At 42.0% G+C, this 16,999-nt stretch overlaps 1 protein-coding gene across 7 annotated transcripts in view; it reads left to right on the top strand.

The window, feature by feature from the left end:
• Positions 1-11,750: 11,750 nt before the first annotated feature.
• The window catches only part of tcf4 (transcription factor 4), a 502,483-nt gene continuing 497,234 nt past the window's right edge, over positions 11,751-16,999 (top strand). For 2 of the 7 annotated variants that reach the window (XM_078219717.1, XM_078219702.1), the window contains exons 1-2: positions 11,825-11,891; positions 14,790-14,882. The gene's annotated coding sequence lies outside the window, so the exon portion shown is untranslated. Of the gene's footprint in view, positions 11,892-13,917; positions 14,010-14,367; positions 14,543-14,789; positions 14,883-16,999 lie in introns of those variants that run through there. The other 5 variants (XM_078219677.1, XR_013498725.1, XM_078219694.1 and 2 more) reach the window with 5 other exon arrangements.

Below are 16,999 nucleotides of genomic sequence, written 5' to 3'. Positions count from 1 at the left end.
AAGTCCACCCAGCACTTAGAATCAAAATGGTAAAATAGGACCCACTGTCTTTATCACTACCCTCAGCTTTTATCTTTGCCTCTGCCAGTTTAAGTTGATGTTCCCTTTTCAGTTCCAGTTTCTAAAGTTCAAAAGCTCTCTCCCCTTCCCTTTCTTCACTCTCTTTTTCATTTCCCACTGCAGTTGCTACTTTCTCTCTTTCTTTATGTTCCGCCAGAGATATTCTTTTTTCCCTCTTTGTTCTGCCAGTGCTATTCTCTCTCTTAATCTTTCCGCTGTTTTTAATTGCAATTCAAACTGGCAAAATTCTTTCTCCTGTTCAAACTTTTTTCATTTTCAATTGAATTCTAACCAATTCCAATGCTTCTGACTGTGTTTCTGGCAATTTTAAATGCTGAACTAACACAGTAATCATCTCCACTTTCCTCACTCCTTCAGGTCTAGTCAGCTGCAGCTTATTTGCCAAATCCAAAAGCTTTGCTTTAACCACCTTTTGTAAACCACTTCGAGTGACCTCTTCCTCACCCAAGAAAACTTCAGCTACTGAAAGAGCCATTATTCCACAAGGCACTGCCTATTTGAATTAACTGAATGCAACACCTGAAAAAAAAACACAAATTCCTGAACACTCACTGTCTTATAGCTTTCAATCCCAGAAAAGAGCCCACATTCATTTTAGGGTATGAATAAACCCCAAGGCATATTCTGAAGCTAGGCTAGACCCTAACCCTTTGCTACTTTTGGCATCAATGTGGGGATATGATGTTTCACTCCAGGTGTGATTCTACTGACAAACTGGGAAGTTTTATCAAAACAAACCTTATTTAACAATACAGTTTAACTATGTCATTTAACACTCAAACAATGCTTTAACAAGCCAAGACACAATTCTTAACTGCTAACCTATCCCTAAGTTCCAATTTAAGCAATAATCCTCTTTTAGGCTTAAAACCCTCTTCAAAGTTAGTTAACAAACACAGGCTTACATGCATGTACTCAGGTAGCCAGTTCTACAGTTTTCAGAGCACTTTTGGAAAGATTGAGAGACAAGTCTTGCTTCATTCAAAACCAGGCAGAATCTGACTGTTCTAAAATAAAAGAGAAACTGTGCATCTTCCCTGCAAGCTTAGCTCTTCCCATTAGTACATGACCCTGTCTCTGTTAAACAACCTAAAAGAAACCACTGCTCAGACCCCAAGGGAAAGCTAAGTAAACATTGGCTAAAATCAATTATTATTCTGCATTCTCGATATTTGAGCTGCCTGTTGTCGAGATGAATGAGCACCTTGTAAAACAGAGCAGAAGAAGAGAAACATAACGTAAATACATTTCTTAAAGGCACAGTATCATCATAGTGATTACAGGGAGATTCAAATCCCGGGAACTGAGAGTGACAGTGATTACAGAGAGATTCAAATCCCGGGAACTGAAAGTGACGGTGATTACAGGGAGATTCAGATCCCGGAACTGCGAGTGACAGTGATTACAGAGAGATTCAAATCCCGGGAACTGAAAGTGACAGTGATTACAGAGAGATTCAAATCCCGGGAACTGAGAGTGACAGTGATTACAGAGAGATTCAAATCCCGGGAACTGAGAATGACAGTGATTACAGAGAGATTCAAATCCCGGGAACTGAGAGTGACAGTGAATACAGGGAGATTCAGATCCTGGAACTGAGAGTGACAGTGATTACAGGGAGATTCAAATCCCGGGAACTGCGAGTGACAGTGATTACAGAGAGATTCAAATCCCGGGAACTGAGAGTGACAGTGATTACAGAGAGATTCAAATCCCGGGAACTGAGAGTGACAGTGATTACAGAGAGATTCAGATCCTGGAACTGAGAATGACAGTGAATACAGAGAGATTCAAATCCCGGGAACTGAGAGTGACAGTGATTACAGAGAGATTCAGATCCCGGAACTGAGAGTGACAGTGATTACAGAGAGATTCAAATCCCGGGAACTGAGAGTGACAGTGATTACAGAGAGATTCAAATCCCAGGAACTGAGAGTGACAGTGATTACACAGAGATTTAATCTCTGGAAACTGGCAGTGCCAGTAATTAGAGAGACATTCAAACTCTGGGACCTGTCAGTGACAGTCATTACCGTCAATTTCAAGTTCTGGGAACTGACAGTGATGGAGTCAACAGAGAGATTCAAAACCTGCGAACTGACAATCAGAGTGGATAATATGAGATTGAAACCCCACAACTGGCAGTGATAGCGATTGCGTTGTGATACAAACCCTGGAAATTGGCAATGACAGTGACGAGAGTGAGATTGAAATTCTGGGAGCACATAGTGCCTGTAATTACGCAGAGGTTCAAACTCTGGAAACAGACAGTGATAATAATTACAGGGACAGTCAATCTCTGGGAACTGGAAGGGCCAGTGATTAGAGGGACATTCAAACATTGGGAAGTGGCAGTGATGGTGATTACTCTGAGATTCAAACTCTGGGAACACGTGGCGTCAGCCATGGTAAGAAGTCTCACAACACCAACTTAAAGTTCATCAGGTTTACTTGGTAGCACGAGCTTTCGGAGTGTCGCTCCTTATTCAGGTGAACTCGCCTGAGGAAGGAGCGACACTCCGAAAGATTGTGCTACCAAATAAACCTGTTGGACTTTAACCTGGTGTTATGAGACTTTTTGCTGTGCTTACCCCAGTCCAACACCGGCATCCCCACATCATGGCGTCAGTCATTACAGGGAGATTAAAACACTTGACACTGACAGTGATTATAGAAAGATACAAACTCTGGGAACTGGAATTAATGATCTCAGAAATATTGAAACACTGGGAACTGGCAGCGCCAGTGATTACAGAGAGATTCAAACTCTGGGAACTGAGAGAGACAGTGCTTACAATGAAATCGCAACCGCACAACTGTCAGTGCCAGTGATTACAGGGAGATTCAAACTCTGGAAATAGGCAGTAACAGTGATTACATTGTGATAAAAACTCTGGGAACTGGTGGTGACAGGGATTACAGGGAGACTGAATCCTTGGGAACTGATTTCATATTGTTTTTCAAATTGCAATTACTTAACTGTTTATGTGAAGGATGAGAACTGTATCAGTAAGTGCCACTCTCTGTAAAATCACTGCAGAAGGAACAGATTCCCCTTACATTAGCTATCAGGGGATGTCAAAATCAGGAGACCAGGGCAGCCTTGCATTGCGGAATCAGAAACAGGTACAGTGCATTAACAATTTAGAGAGTGATGTAAAGTTGTGACCCAGGTTCCGCTCCTTTCAAGGGAGGAATATACTATCTCACTAGGGATTGAAGACTGTCCCATAGTTTATCAATTGTGACTGACCTTTATTTCATCCTTTGCATGGTAGCTGGGACTAACATGAGGTGCCCATTCCTGCAGATGTCTGTCCTTTTGGTGTGGATCTGCTTGCACAGTCTTTCCTAGCATTAGCATTTGAGAGAATGCAATGAGGATTCATCAGAACGATACGGGGGTTTAAAGGGTTAAATCATGAGGAGTGGTTGTAAAAACTTAGTTTTTTTGTTGCCTCAAAGTTAAATAGTTTGAGAGATCAATCGATTGAGGATAAAGAATTTTTACAGGGTGAATATAGAGAAATTATTTGTGGTGGTGGGCACAAGGGGGCACAATCTTAAAGTTAGAGTTAAAATATTTAAGAGCAAAATCAAATTTTTTTTACACAAAATGAAATGGAACTTGCCTCACTCATTTTGCTTTCAAATTTAACAGTACTAATTTGCAAACCGAATCAGTTTTGTTGATCATAAATGTCGCTCTTGTTATTTTCCTGTTGCTGATATCTCTACCTTTGCCAAGACTCCATGTGGCAGCTCCCAGTGCCAGGGATATATTATTTTTTTGTGTAAAAAAGCTGCAATGTGTGATCTTATTTACGTCTTGGAGTATTGATATTTCTCCCACTCACAGAATTACACAATTACATGACAAGAATAAACACATTTTTCACAAAAATGTTTCAGTAAACTCTTCCAAACCTTCACCTGACTTTTTAGAGTCATGGAGTGAGATTTTATGGCCTCACTCGTTCCAAAACCATAAAATCCTGCCTGAGGTCAATGGACCTGCTCATTGTCTGCCCCTTGCCCGCTCTGAAAATTTAAAATGAGTAAAAACACTTCTGATTCCTGGGTAACTATGGTGCTGGCCAAATCCTCCCTCCACCCACATTTCCCATAAAACCCCTACTGGAGCCTGCCCACCCACCCCCCTTCCCCCCTTCAACAAACTACAGTCCTGCTACACTCCTAAATCCCCAGCCACCTGATTCCTCCCAACCCCTGCCACAAATAGCTCATCCCCAACTACCCTCCCAATCCTTCACAACACCCATCCCTCCAACTCCCACTGACGTGCCTCACCCGACCCCTGTCCCGACCATACAACCCATCCTCAAACCGCACTATTTCCCCTACTGCCCACCTCCCGACCCCACCAACACCTCTTGACCACCCGACCCCTTTAAAGCAGCTGAGCTCCCCAAACATCCAAACACTCCTGATCATATGAATCCCTTAATCATCTCACTCCACCTCCCACTTACCCCTCTGCCCACATTATCCCCCCCAGCATCTACCCTCCCAACCTCCTGACTACCCCAATTCAGACTTCCCCCAACTTGAACTCCCCAACTGCACCACTCCCTGCACCCCCCCCACCACGCTGAACCCCCTGAGCCATCCCACCTACTTACCTTACACACTTTCTTCTCTCCTGCCAGAGTGGCTGGCATCTTTAAACTTACCCACATTAATTGGCTGTATTTCTCCCGATGCTGCTGCCCTACACAGCAAGGACTCTGGAGCTGCTGCACTGCACATTTCTCAGCAGGCCTGAGTTGGAAGTCTAAATGAGAAATGTGCAGCTCCATTCCAGTAATCAAGATTTTTGATTAACAAGGAATGAAAGGATATCGGGGGTAGGCAGGAATGCGGGGTTGGGTTGAAGTTACAATCATATCGGCCATGATCTTATTGAATGATGGAGAAGACCTGAGGGGTTGAATGGTCTATTCCTGCTCCTAATTTGTATGTTTGCATGTTCGTAGTGTAAGTAAAAAATAGCAGAGTGGCAATCTGATGTTGATTGCCACTCCACAGAAGTTCTGGGCCCTTGTAACTAAAACCCTCATTCCTGGAACCATTCTGATAAATCTCCTCTGCACCCTCGCATGTTACAATATCCAGAGAGACTGATCATTTCTGAAAAGAAATTCAAACTTCCAATTAATAACTCAACAAAGGACAGGACAAGATTTCACATTTGAAGACATTTTCTGAAACAAGCAGACTAAAAGCACAATTGACTAAATGTTATTTTTGTAGGCAATTTATGCTTTAAACTCCAGAAGAGAACTTTTAGCAGAACTGAACAATCCTATCATCAGGTATACATTACAGTATAATTTTAAAAGATATTATACTGTCCCAGAATCAGTCCAAAATGATTCTTCGCTGCTGAGGGTTTATTTCTTTCCCTTTCCCAGAACTGTCTTTCGTGGTGTGAGTTTTCCTGGAGAGTTCTCCCTTTAACTAAAGCTAGGGAAATCTTCCAGCCTCAATTTCATTGTTCAGAAATGTGGCCTTTCCAATCAGAATATGTGTTCCCACCCACACTAGCGTGCAATAAACCACCTCTAGCTTTAACAATAAACCACCTCCCTTTCCCAGACCCTGGCAGAATAACCTTGTCTGTGAACTTTCAGGAATATCTTAGAAATATTTCCCCTCTTAAAGCCCATCTCCATGGATCTTGTATCTATAAAAGTTCTGATTTGCTATACTTGAGATCCCAATTCTCTATTATCTTGGCAGTAAGTGGGACAGTTTAAAACAGAACTGTTCACAATCCAGCATTCTCAACACTTTTCCGGGACTTCAGAGACTCACAGTCTATCCATTGTTAACGCACAGGTAGCTACCATTGTTTTCTAGTGGAAAAACATGCACCTTCTTTCGAGTAAAACAATCTGGACTCCCTTTCATCTCTAACAACCAATCCACATGGGTTTACTGTTAGGCAGACTTCACAACAGGTTACATGGCTTTTGTCTTTAAGACACCTTTCCAAAATGTAGCAATCATATAAGCCTTCGAATTGTAATGAGCAGAATTAGATGTAATACTCTAGTTGGAGCCTAACTGAAGCTTTATAAAAATTCAGCATAATTTTCCTGCTTTCGTTCTCAATGCCTCTGTAATGCACCCCCTGAAGACAGTAAAAAGAACTCTGGTTTCATTCACGTTAAAAATGTCTTATGATGTGCACTCATTCAAGATGTGGGTGAGGCCATTTTGGAGCCAATCATCTGTCATTGCTGCCATAACTGTACACCGTCACCACTTACTGCTTAGAAGATGATGCCATACCTTGTCTTGAATCAGTCTAGCCATCCATCACTGAAGGTGAAGCCCATGTGACCATTTCTTTGGCAGGGTGACCCCCCTTTTCTGCAGGATTCGACTGGAAATGGAACATTCTCTGCTCAGGCTGCCTTGATAGGGGAGGCAGTGGCATACTGGTATTATCAGTGGGCTAGTAATCCAGAGACCCAGGATAATGCTTGGGTTCAAATCCCACCATGGAAGATGGTGAAAATTGAGCTCAATAAACATCTGGAATTAAAGGTCTAATGATGACCATGAAACCATTGTTAATTGTCATAAAAACCCATCTGGTTCATGAATGTCCGTTGCAGAAGGAAATCTGCCACCATTATCTGGTCTGGCCTACATGTGACTCCAGACCTACAACAACATGGTTGACTCTTAAATGCCCTCTGAAATGGCCTCAGTTCAAGGGCAATTAGAGGTGAGCAATAAGTGCTGACCCAGCCAATGACACTCACATCCCCGGATGAATTTTAAAAGAAAATTTAAAAACTATGTTAGCAATGTTAGGTTAGGCAGCTGTTCTTGCCCTCTTCCTTGCCAGAGAGAATGCTTACTTCAAATTGTTCCAAGGTATTTATCTTGTGTTTCATATTGGTGGACAGACTTGATAGTGGAATCTTCCACTCCTTTGCAGTGTCTGCTTCCCACTCCATTCCATTTACTTTGCAAATTTCACCTGGTCTCTACTCGGCAACACTTTCAACTTTCTCACAGGTTTAGCCATATTTGTAGGCATTTGTAAATTTTCACAGGGAAATCTTGATGTCAAATGATGACTTGCCAAGTGGTCTATGATTTGGCACTCTTGTATGATCTAACTCCACTCTGATTGGTAGGCATGCTAAGGAGACATGTTTATACAAGTGTGGCTAATAGGAATTACCAGTGCAGAATTTCAGCTTATCATAGAGAATTGTTCTATGGAATTTGCTAATCTGCCAGTGGGAATGGTTGACAAATTCAACATAATCAGAAATTTGTGTCATCTGATTTTGGCTCATCACTATTTCACTCTACTTCATTAGGTGTAACAGACTCTGGGAAAGCCTGAGGTCCCAAAAAGCAGTATATAAGTGAAAGTTTTTTTTCCTGTGTGCTTACAAATCCAGAAAGACCTTTCCTATAGACCAGTTCCAGAGAAGAGTCATATTGGATTTGAAAGGTTAACTCTGTTCGTCTCTCCACAGATGTACTGCCAGACCCATGCAGTGTTTTTTGCAGCATTTTCTGTTTTAATTTTGGACCTCTTCCACAATTTGGCAGCAAAATCTCCAATCTTCATTCTATAATGCTCAGGCTTTCAAAGGGCGGCACGGTGGCACAGTAGCTGGTACCCCGGCTTGGGTCACTGTCTGTGCGGAGTCTGCAAGTTCTCCCCATGTCTGCATAAGTTCCTTTGGGTGGTCCAGTTTCCTCCCACAGTCCAAAAGATGTGTTGGTTAGGTGCATTGGCCATGCTAAATTCTCCCTCAGTGTACGCGAACAGGCGCCGGAGTGTGGTGACTAGGGGATTTTCACAGTAACTTCATTGCAGTGTTAATGTAAGCCTACTTGTGACACTAATAAATAAACATAAACCCAAGTTGGATGTCAATAATGCCCAGTTCCTTATTTATTTTAACCAGAGTTCTCCAGTCGTCTGGCAACTTCCTCATGGTAAAAAGTTTAACAACACCAGGTTAAAATCCAACAGGTTTATTTGGTCGCAAAAGCCACACAAACTTCCTCATGGCCAGAGAGGAATTGTTAATTTTGCAAGAGTCCTTGCAACCTCCTCCCTTGCTCCCACAGCAGTTTAGGGCACAATTCACCCTGGACCTGGAGATTTATCCACTCTTAAGGCTGCCATCACCTCCAATACCTGTCCTTCCCTATGTCAATTTGCTCAAGAACTTCACAGTCTCTCTCCATGAATTCCATATCATTGTCCTCATTCTCTTGGGTGAAGATGGACGTGAAGGATTCATTCAACGCTCTACCAATGTCCTCTAGCTCCACCCACAGATTTCCCCCTTAGTCCCTAATGGGCCCTACTCTTTCCCTGGTTATCCTCTTCCCAGTGAGCAACTTATAGAATATCTTGGGATTTTTCCTACTTTGTCCAGCCAGAGGTTTCTCATATCTCCTATTTGCTTCCTTAAGCTCCACCCTGAACTTTCTATACCTCATTAATACTTCCACTGATTTGCTCCCCTTGTACTTTTTAAAAGCCTTTCTTTTCCTTCTCATTGTATCCTGAATATCTCTGGTCATCCATGGTTCTCTGGGCTTGTTATCCTTACAAAGAACAGTACAGCACAGGAAACAGGCCCTTCGGCCCTCCAATCCTATCACTCTAGGGGGAACATAATGGGCTTGCTCCCTCCCCATTTCCTTTTTGAATGCCCCACACTGGTCTTCTGTAGATCTTCCCACTAGTAGCTGTTCCCAGTCTACCTTGGCCAGATCCAGTCTTATTTTACTAAAATTTGCTCGCCCCAAATCCAAACCATTTTTTTGCAGCTTGTCTATTTCCTTGTCCATAACAAGCTTAAATAGTACCATGTTGTGATCACTATCACTAAAGTGCTCCCCCACCACCGCCTCACCACCTGTCCGGCTTCATTCTCCAGAATCAGGTCCAGCACAGCTCCCTCCCTTGTTGGACCCTCCACATATTGATTTAAAAGGTTCTCCTGTAGTTTATATGAATTTCAGCGAAGCCTTTGACAAGGTCCCACGTGGGAGACTTGTAAAGAAGGTAAATTCACATGGGATACAGGATAATTTGATAAAATGGATTCAAAATTGGCTCAGTTGTAGGAGACAGAGGGTGATGACAGGAGGTTGCTTTAGTGACTGGAAGCCTCCTATTATTTATAATTTATATAAATGACATTGATGACTATGTGGGGGGTAGGATTAGTAAGTTTGCAGATGATATAAAGATTGGACAGGTGGATAACGTGAGGCGAAGTGTCTTGGGCTACAAGAAGGTTTGGATGGAATGGTGAAATGGGCAGATAAGTGGCAGATGGTCTGGAAATTAACCCTGAGAAGTGTGAGGTGATACAAATTGGAAGGAGTAATTTGACAATAAAGTATTCAATGAATGGTAGGACACTAGGAAATTCAGTGAAACAAAGGGACCTTGGTGTGTTTGTCCACAGATCTCTGAAAGTGGGACAGCATGTTAGTAGGGTGGTGAAAAAGGCATATGGGACACTTGTCTTTATGAATCGAGGCATTGATTAAAAAAGCAGGACAGTCATGTTGGAGTTGGATAGAACTTTGGTGAAGCCACAGCTGGAGTACTGTGTGCAGTTCTGGTCGCCACATTATTGGAAAGAGAGGGTGCAGAGGAGATTCACCAGGATGCTGCCTGGGATGGAACATTTAAGTTATGAAGAGAGGTTGGGTGGGCTTGGGTTGTTTTCATTGAAGCAGAGAAGACTGAGGGGTGACCTGATCGAGGTGTACAAGATTATGAGGGACATGGACAGAGTGGATAAGGAGCAGCTGTTCCCCTTTGTTGAAGGGTCAGTCACGAGGGGACATAGGTTCAAGGTGAGCGCCAGGAGGTTTAGGGGGGATGTGAGGAAAAACGTTTTTACCCAGGGCTTGATGACGGTCTGGAATGCACTGCCTGGGAGGGTGGTGGAGGCGGGTTGCCTCACATCCTTTAAAAGGTATCTGGGTGATCACTTCGCACATCACAACTTTCAGGGCTATGGGCCAAGTGCTGGCAGAAGGGATTAGGTGGGAATTCAGCTGTTTCTAATTTGTCGGTGTGGACTCAATGGGCCGAAGGGTCTCTTCAATGCCATATGATTCTATGATTCAGAGTTGTTTTGAGCTTCTCGTCTTCACTTTTAGGCATTTAGAGATGCAAGGACTGATTTGGGACAGTCAGAGGCTTTGTGAGTGGAAAATCATGTCTCACAAATTTGATTGAGTTTTTTGAAGGGGTAACCAAGAAAGTAGATCAGGGCAGTGCAGTCAATGTTGTCTACATGGACTTTAGCAAGACTTTGATGAGGTACCACATGGTAGGTTGTTGCATCAGGTTAAATCGCACAGGATCTAGGGTGAGGTAGTCAAATGGATACAAAATTGACTTGATGACAGAAGACAGAGGGTGGTTGTGGAGGGTTGTTTTTCAAACTGGAGCCTGTGACCAGTGGTGTGCCTCAGGAATTTGTGCTGTGTCCACTGTTACTTGTCATTTATATTAATGATTTGGATGAGAATTCAGGAGGCATGGTTAGTAAGTTTGCAAATGACACCAAGATTGGTGGAATAGTGGACAGTGAAGAAGGTTATCTAGGATGATGCATTTTGGAAGATCGAACCAGGGCAGGACTTACTCAGTTAATGGTAGGGTGTTTGGGAGAGTTATCAAACAAGGAGATCTAGGGTTACAGGTTCATAGCTCCTTGAAAGTGGAGTCACAGGTGGACAGAGTGGTGAAGAAGACATTTGGCATGCTTGGTTTCATTGGGCAGAACATTGAATACAAGAGTTGGGACGTCCTGTTGAAGTTGTACAAGACATTGGTAAGGCCACACTTGGAATACTGTGTACAGTTCTGGTCATCCTATTATAGAAAGGATATTATTAAACTAGAAAGAGTGCAGAAAAGATTTATTAGGATGCTAGTTTGAGTTATAAGAAGAGGCTGGATAGACTGGAACTTTTTTTCTCTGGAGCGTAGGAGGCTTAGGGGTGATCTCATAGAGGTCTATAAAATAATGAGGGGCATAGATCGGTGAGATAGTCAATATCTTTTCCCAAAGGTAGGGGAGTCTAAAGCTAGAGGGCATAGGTCAAGGTGAGAGGGGAGAGATACAAAAGGGTCGAGAGCAGCATTTTTTTCACACAGAGGGTGGTGTCTGGAACAAGCTGCCAGAGGTAGTAAGTAGTAGAGGCGGGTATAATTTTGTCTTTTAAAAAGCGTTTAGACAGTTACATGGGTAAGATGCATATAGAGGGATGTGGGCCAAACGCGGGCGATTGGGACTAGTTTAGTGGTTAAAAAAAGGGGTGGCCTGGACAAGGTGGGCCAAAGGACCTGTTTCCATGCTGTAAATCTCTATGACTTCTGAGTTTTGAGTGTAAACAGCACAAGTTAGAAACTTGCGCCAGGCAGCTGATTTGATCAAGCATTCACCGCCCCCCCCCCCCCCTTCCCCTTCCAGTTGGAATCAGAGTTTCCACTTGAGGAATATTTTCTCTCTGGGTTTTTTTGTGCTGTCCAAACACTTGAATGAGTCCACGTGCCGCCGAGGCGCCAAATCTGTAATTGACACAACGGCGTCCTCCAATCAACGAGCTGGAAGGAGAAGACCGCCCCCTTTTGGAACATGTCGTCACAATGCACCTGAACCAATGGGCGCCTGCGAGGGGCGGGGACTGGGGAGCACGTCGACCTGCGCCTGAGAAACCCACTTTAATCAGGGGAAAATAAAATGAGACGAGAGTCTAACCGGGTAAGAGAGAGAGAAAAAAAGATGCAAATTTTTTTGAATGGAAGAAAGTGAATAAAAAGTAGGGAAAGGGTGGGAATATAGAGAAACAGCAGAGGTACCAAAAAAAAATAAGGGGGAGGGGGGAGCGTGTGTAGATGGCTTAAAATCTTTATTTCTCTTTTAAAAGGAAACGAATGAATGATCCATGCAATGTTTACTGGCGGTTGCAGTGCAATGGGGAGGAAATGAGACTTGTGTTTCGCTCGGGGGATGGGGGTACCTCCTCCTCGTGCCCCGGGGGAAACAATGTTTCGCTTTCGTTTGTCTGATCAGTAACTTTGTAGCTTCTTGAGCCGAGAGTGGAAACATTGTATTCCTTTGCATTGTTGTATTGTAGCTTTTATCTAGTGTCCCCGCGTTCTGATCGCACTGTAACTTTGTGTCTGTGCCGATTGGGGAATCGGACGCAAAGGGATCTGAAGGGGTGGAAACAATATGAATTTAATAGGAAGTTTAAAAGAAAAGCTTGGACTGATTTTTTTGTTTTGTTTTGCATGCTGAATCCATCTCCTTTTTGACTCTCCATCAGGTTGTGGTCCCTCTTGCTCGTAAATCTCTCGTCTTTGCGCGCAGGTTGTTGGCAGCTCGCCTCGACTTTTTTCATACCCCTCTTCGTCTATGCAAGCCACAGAAAGTTGTCTGTATTTCCCCCTTCCCTCGCTCTCTCACACGCACATCCATCCGAACCCTCTATTTTTTTTTAAAAAATACATATATAATTTTCCTCACTGAGTGATACCGTAAATTCCATATTGACTCGACTGGGAATTGCGAATTACACAGTTGCAAAGTTGCCTGGTTAACGAGAGGACTTGGAGCTTCCAGTGTTCATGTTGTGTGGCAGCAGGAGAGCCAAGGAGGGAAGGGCAGGGGAGAGGGGGCAACGTACAAATAGGTGGGAGAAACGAAGTTATGTGGAGGAAGGAGCAGTGTCCCGATGAGCAGGAGAGGGAGGGGAGGGAAGGGAGGAGGTGGAGGGGTGGGGGTTAATATGAGAAAGTTGTGAGGACCCTCAGGCAGTTTGGGAGACAGACAGCGCCGCGTAACGGCGGGTTACAAAAGGTCAGCAGTGTCCCGGATCTAGATTGGGCTACATTGTGGCTCTTTATATATTTTCCCCCAAAAAATGTCACGATGTTGAGAGTGGGAACAGTAATCTCTCCTTGATTTTATTTCTGAGGAAAACTGTAGACACTCTCTCCAGAAACTTTCAACAACCTTTTGCTCACTGCTTCCATCCCCTTTAAAAAAAACAAGCAAAACGCTGGCCAGAAAGAGCAATCTTCCCATTTTTTAAACCCCCTCTCAAAAGTTTGGGATTTTACACATTTTACATTTATTTGGATAATCAAAAGAGAGATCAAGGTAATTTAATTTTTACAGCAAAAAAAGATGCCCCCCCACCCCATTGCCTTGTTTCACTAAAAGTTTCTGATGCCAGTTGAGAAGTAGCCCATGTCTGAATGATGATTTTTTTTTGTCAGCAGCAAGATTTAATCTGCGAAGTTTCGTTTGCGTTGAAAGTTGGAGATTGTACCTGGTTGAATGAAGATCCAAATTATCCACTAGGGATTTATTTTTTAAATCCAGGCCTTTTTTGTTGGGGGGGGGGGGGGGTTGGTTGTATAGAGATTTATTTGTTTTTTTGTTTTGCACATGGAGTGCTGATGTTTTCATATTTCAGAAAGATTGCGTGTGGTCATTTTGACGAGTGTTTTGTTTTGAAGCAAATTGCTTTTAAGCAGTAGAGAGAGAGAGATGGTGGAGCCTAGGAGTTTTGAGGGGGAATCGATGTCGGATTCATTCATTTTAAGTACCTCCTGTTGCATAATGATGCCGCTAGTACAGTGATTTCGTGTTGTTCGTTTTGTGCATCCGTGTGTTTTTTTTGCAACTCGGGAGTGGTGAATTGTTTGAAAGGCGACAGTGCGAAAAGAAATAAAACAATTAAACTTGGGAATTCGTTTCTGATTTTCCATGTTTCTAGGCTTGTGTAATTTTGTCAAAATGCATCACCAACAGCGAATGGCTGCCTTAGGGACGGACAAAGAGCTGAGCGATTTACTGGATTTCAGTGCGGTAAGAGAACCCATTCATGGCAGGTGGTGTAGAAGGCGAGTGTGCACGGCAAAAAAAAGGACGAAAAAAAAATCTCAAGTACAGTCAGGGGTAGCCGAGAAAGGGTTGCCAGTTTTAAAAGACTTTCCTCTTGGCCTTTCATAAATGCTCTGTGTATTTTAGCAATCTATCCACAAATAAGGGAAACAAAAACTTCCACCACCCACCACCTCCCCCCTCCCCAAAAAAAAATAAACAAGTCACATAACAGTCCCACTCAGTTCTAATCCCTGGATGTGCTAACAATTGTTTTGGAACGATCGCGTTTAAATAGGACACTTCTGAGGTTGCTGGAGGAATATCCTCTTTGAGAAATGGGTTTCGGAAGTTTGGTCAGGAGAGTAGTGCCAGGCGGAAATATAGCCGGTGGCGATTTCAACCCTTTTCTTTTTTTTGCTGCTTTTCTTGCTCCTTCACGTTTGTGCTCGCAGATAAGTGGCTCCAAGAGTTAATCGGTAATCAAATCCAAAAAAAGGGGCGCAGGCGTGTTTATGGTAAGATCTGTGCGAAGAAGTGCCGCGAAACTTCTCCTGTCGACTTTTGTTTAATTTTATTTTCTTTTTTTGTGAAAGAAACAACCTTGTACTGCTAGTAGTGGAAGCGACTTGCCACTACTGTGTTGCGTAAGAAGGGAGATGCTGCCTTTTTGTAAAAAAAAGTCTGAGATGAGAATCTGAAGCCTTTTTTGTTTGAGCAGTGACTTTTTTTTTACAATTTTTATCATCATTTTATTTCTTGTAGATGTTTTCACCGCCTGTGAGTAGTGGGAAGAATGGACCAACCTCTCTGGGAAGTGGCCATTTCGGGGGCTCAAGTATGTAAATCACTACTTTGGTATTTATATATGTATAAAGCAGATCTGTGTCGCTTATTCGGGGTTTTCAACTTTCTTTCCTAGGAATCCATATCGATTCGAGCCAAGCACATTTGGCTTAGTTTACTAGGACCACACGTCTAATCTTAACAGCAGTTGAAGTAGCTCGTTTTATAAACGGAATGCAAACGAAACATCGTTACCAATATTAACTTGAGTTGAGCTTTACTGATTTGACAGATCCTCCAGTGGCGATAATTGTTTACATATTGAAACATAAAGCTGGGATAATGACGGTTATTTACCCCCAAAAACTTTTATTTTCTTTGACTTACTGCAGCCTTTACATTAGCATTGGACGCATGAGTTGCCTGATTCAGTTGTAACATTTATGAAGTGAGTTGGGCTTGGATGGGAAGACTTACCTGTCTTATAACAGGTACTTGTGTGCGTGTGTGTGTGAATGCTTTGAAGTAACTTGATGTTGCAAGTCGATTGATTCAAGTCATTTGCTACAAGGCTACATGACTGGCTCAAAACTACTTGGCACCTTTTAAAAACTCCGCAGGATCAAGGTTTTTTGTAGATGGTAACTGAATTTTTGAAAAGGAACCTTCTTTGATAAATCAAGTCCTGTTTAAGTGCAAAGAACACCTGCTATGAGAAATGTATTGCAGCTGCAAAGGTTAAGCAGAGAGGTGCATGAGTATGCTTTTAAATTCTGAACAATTCCTTCAGTTTATTTTGAATGAAGGGGATTACTATCGACCAGTCTGTTGAATTTTATACAAGTAGATTTTTTCCCCCTAAAAGTATACATTTTTAATATATAGTACGCTACTTTTTTAAACACAAGTTATTTTAATACATGCATTCATACTGGATGTGTTTATTTCTTGGGTGATAAAAATGTATACTAGTTCATGGCATTGTGTTCCTTTTATACCATTTGTTTCCCATCAGGATTTGTTTTCAATCAAAATGCTTTGTTAACAAAGCTAAATTTAAAGTTTTGAAGTGGGAGAGGAAGAAAGAGTGAGATGCGGAGAGCTGTTGTGGCTTAATGCATGAAAATACCTTTTAACATAAAAAAGGAAATATGATTCGCATGCAGAAACATCAGGAAATTTAAAACTGCCTTGAAGAAATAATCATGCAGGCATTTGAGATGCATCAACTAAAATTAATTTTAGGTAATTTAGTGATTGTTTTTTTTTCCCAGATGGCAACAGGAAATGCAAAGATTTATTTGCCCTTTCCCCTTAATTTGCACTGTATGAATTGTGTTTTTAAATGAGGGCATAATTTCTAATAGTTTTAAAAATATGTTTCAAAATAGCTGCCATAGGATGGCATGTACATACAAAGTTTGGCAAAAGCAGTAGCATTTTCCTCTTGATACACTGTATCGCATTTTTAAAAAACATGTAAAATTGTAATGTAGGCATGACAAAAATGAACCTCCTCTGAAATGTCTATAATTAATTCACTTGAAATAATTTTATGGTAGGAAAAAGTTGTGATTTTTAGTGTGGCACCTTTGCAAATAGTTTAATTTCCTTTTCACGATCTGCATGCAAAGCAGATGAATAGCTGCTTTTTCCAAAATTAGCAAGTTCATTTTGATTCTGGATAAATTTGCTTTAAAATTGTATAGGTGTTGTGACTGATGCGTTGAATTTTGTAATCAGTGGGTTTTGGTGCAGTTTAGTGAATTATTAATGCGTTAAATCAAAAATAAGCAATTTGTAAAAGGTATCATGGACTCCAATTATTTGTCTGGCTTGTCAATTATTAGGACTTATTTTAAATTCCAATATTTTTCCTCTGTGGAGATAATTGATAAGGTCGCAGTTATTTGTATCTTTCAAACCATGTTATTTTCCCCCTGCAGCCCCTACTCCCCACCTCCCACTTCCAATTCTTAGCACATGTAAATGGTTAAGTTGTGACTTGAATTTTCTTCAACTGCACCAATTTTGGTGTTTAAAAAAAATCGAAGCTGTGGGGAGAGGGTGATGCAGTCAGTTTCGTCTGGCTAGGACAGGTGTATATTCCTTCATGGATATATGGTTTTCTCAGACAGGTGAAATGAAACATAAAATTTATTCTTCTACATCAAAACTAATTTGCATGT

The sequence above is a fragment of the Mustelus asterias genome, chromosome 1 (assembly GCF_964213995.1).
Source record: "Mustelus asterias chromosome 1, sMusAst1.hap1.1, whole genome shotgun sequence".
Classification (NCBI taxonomy): domain Eukaryota; kingdom Metazoa; phylum Chordata; class Chondrichthyes; order Carcharhiniformes; family Triakidae; genus Mustelus; species Mustelus asterias.
This window is presented reverse-complemented; position numbering and strand designations above follow the sequence as displayed.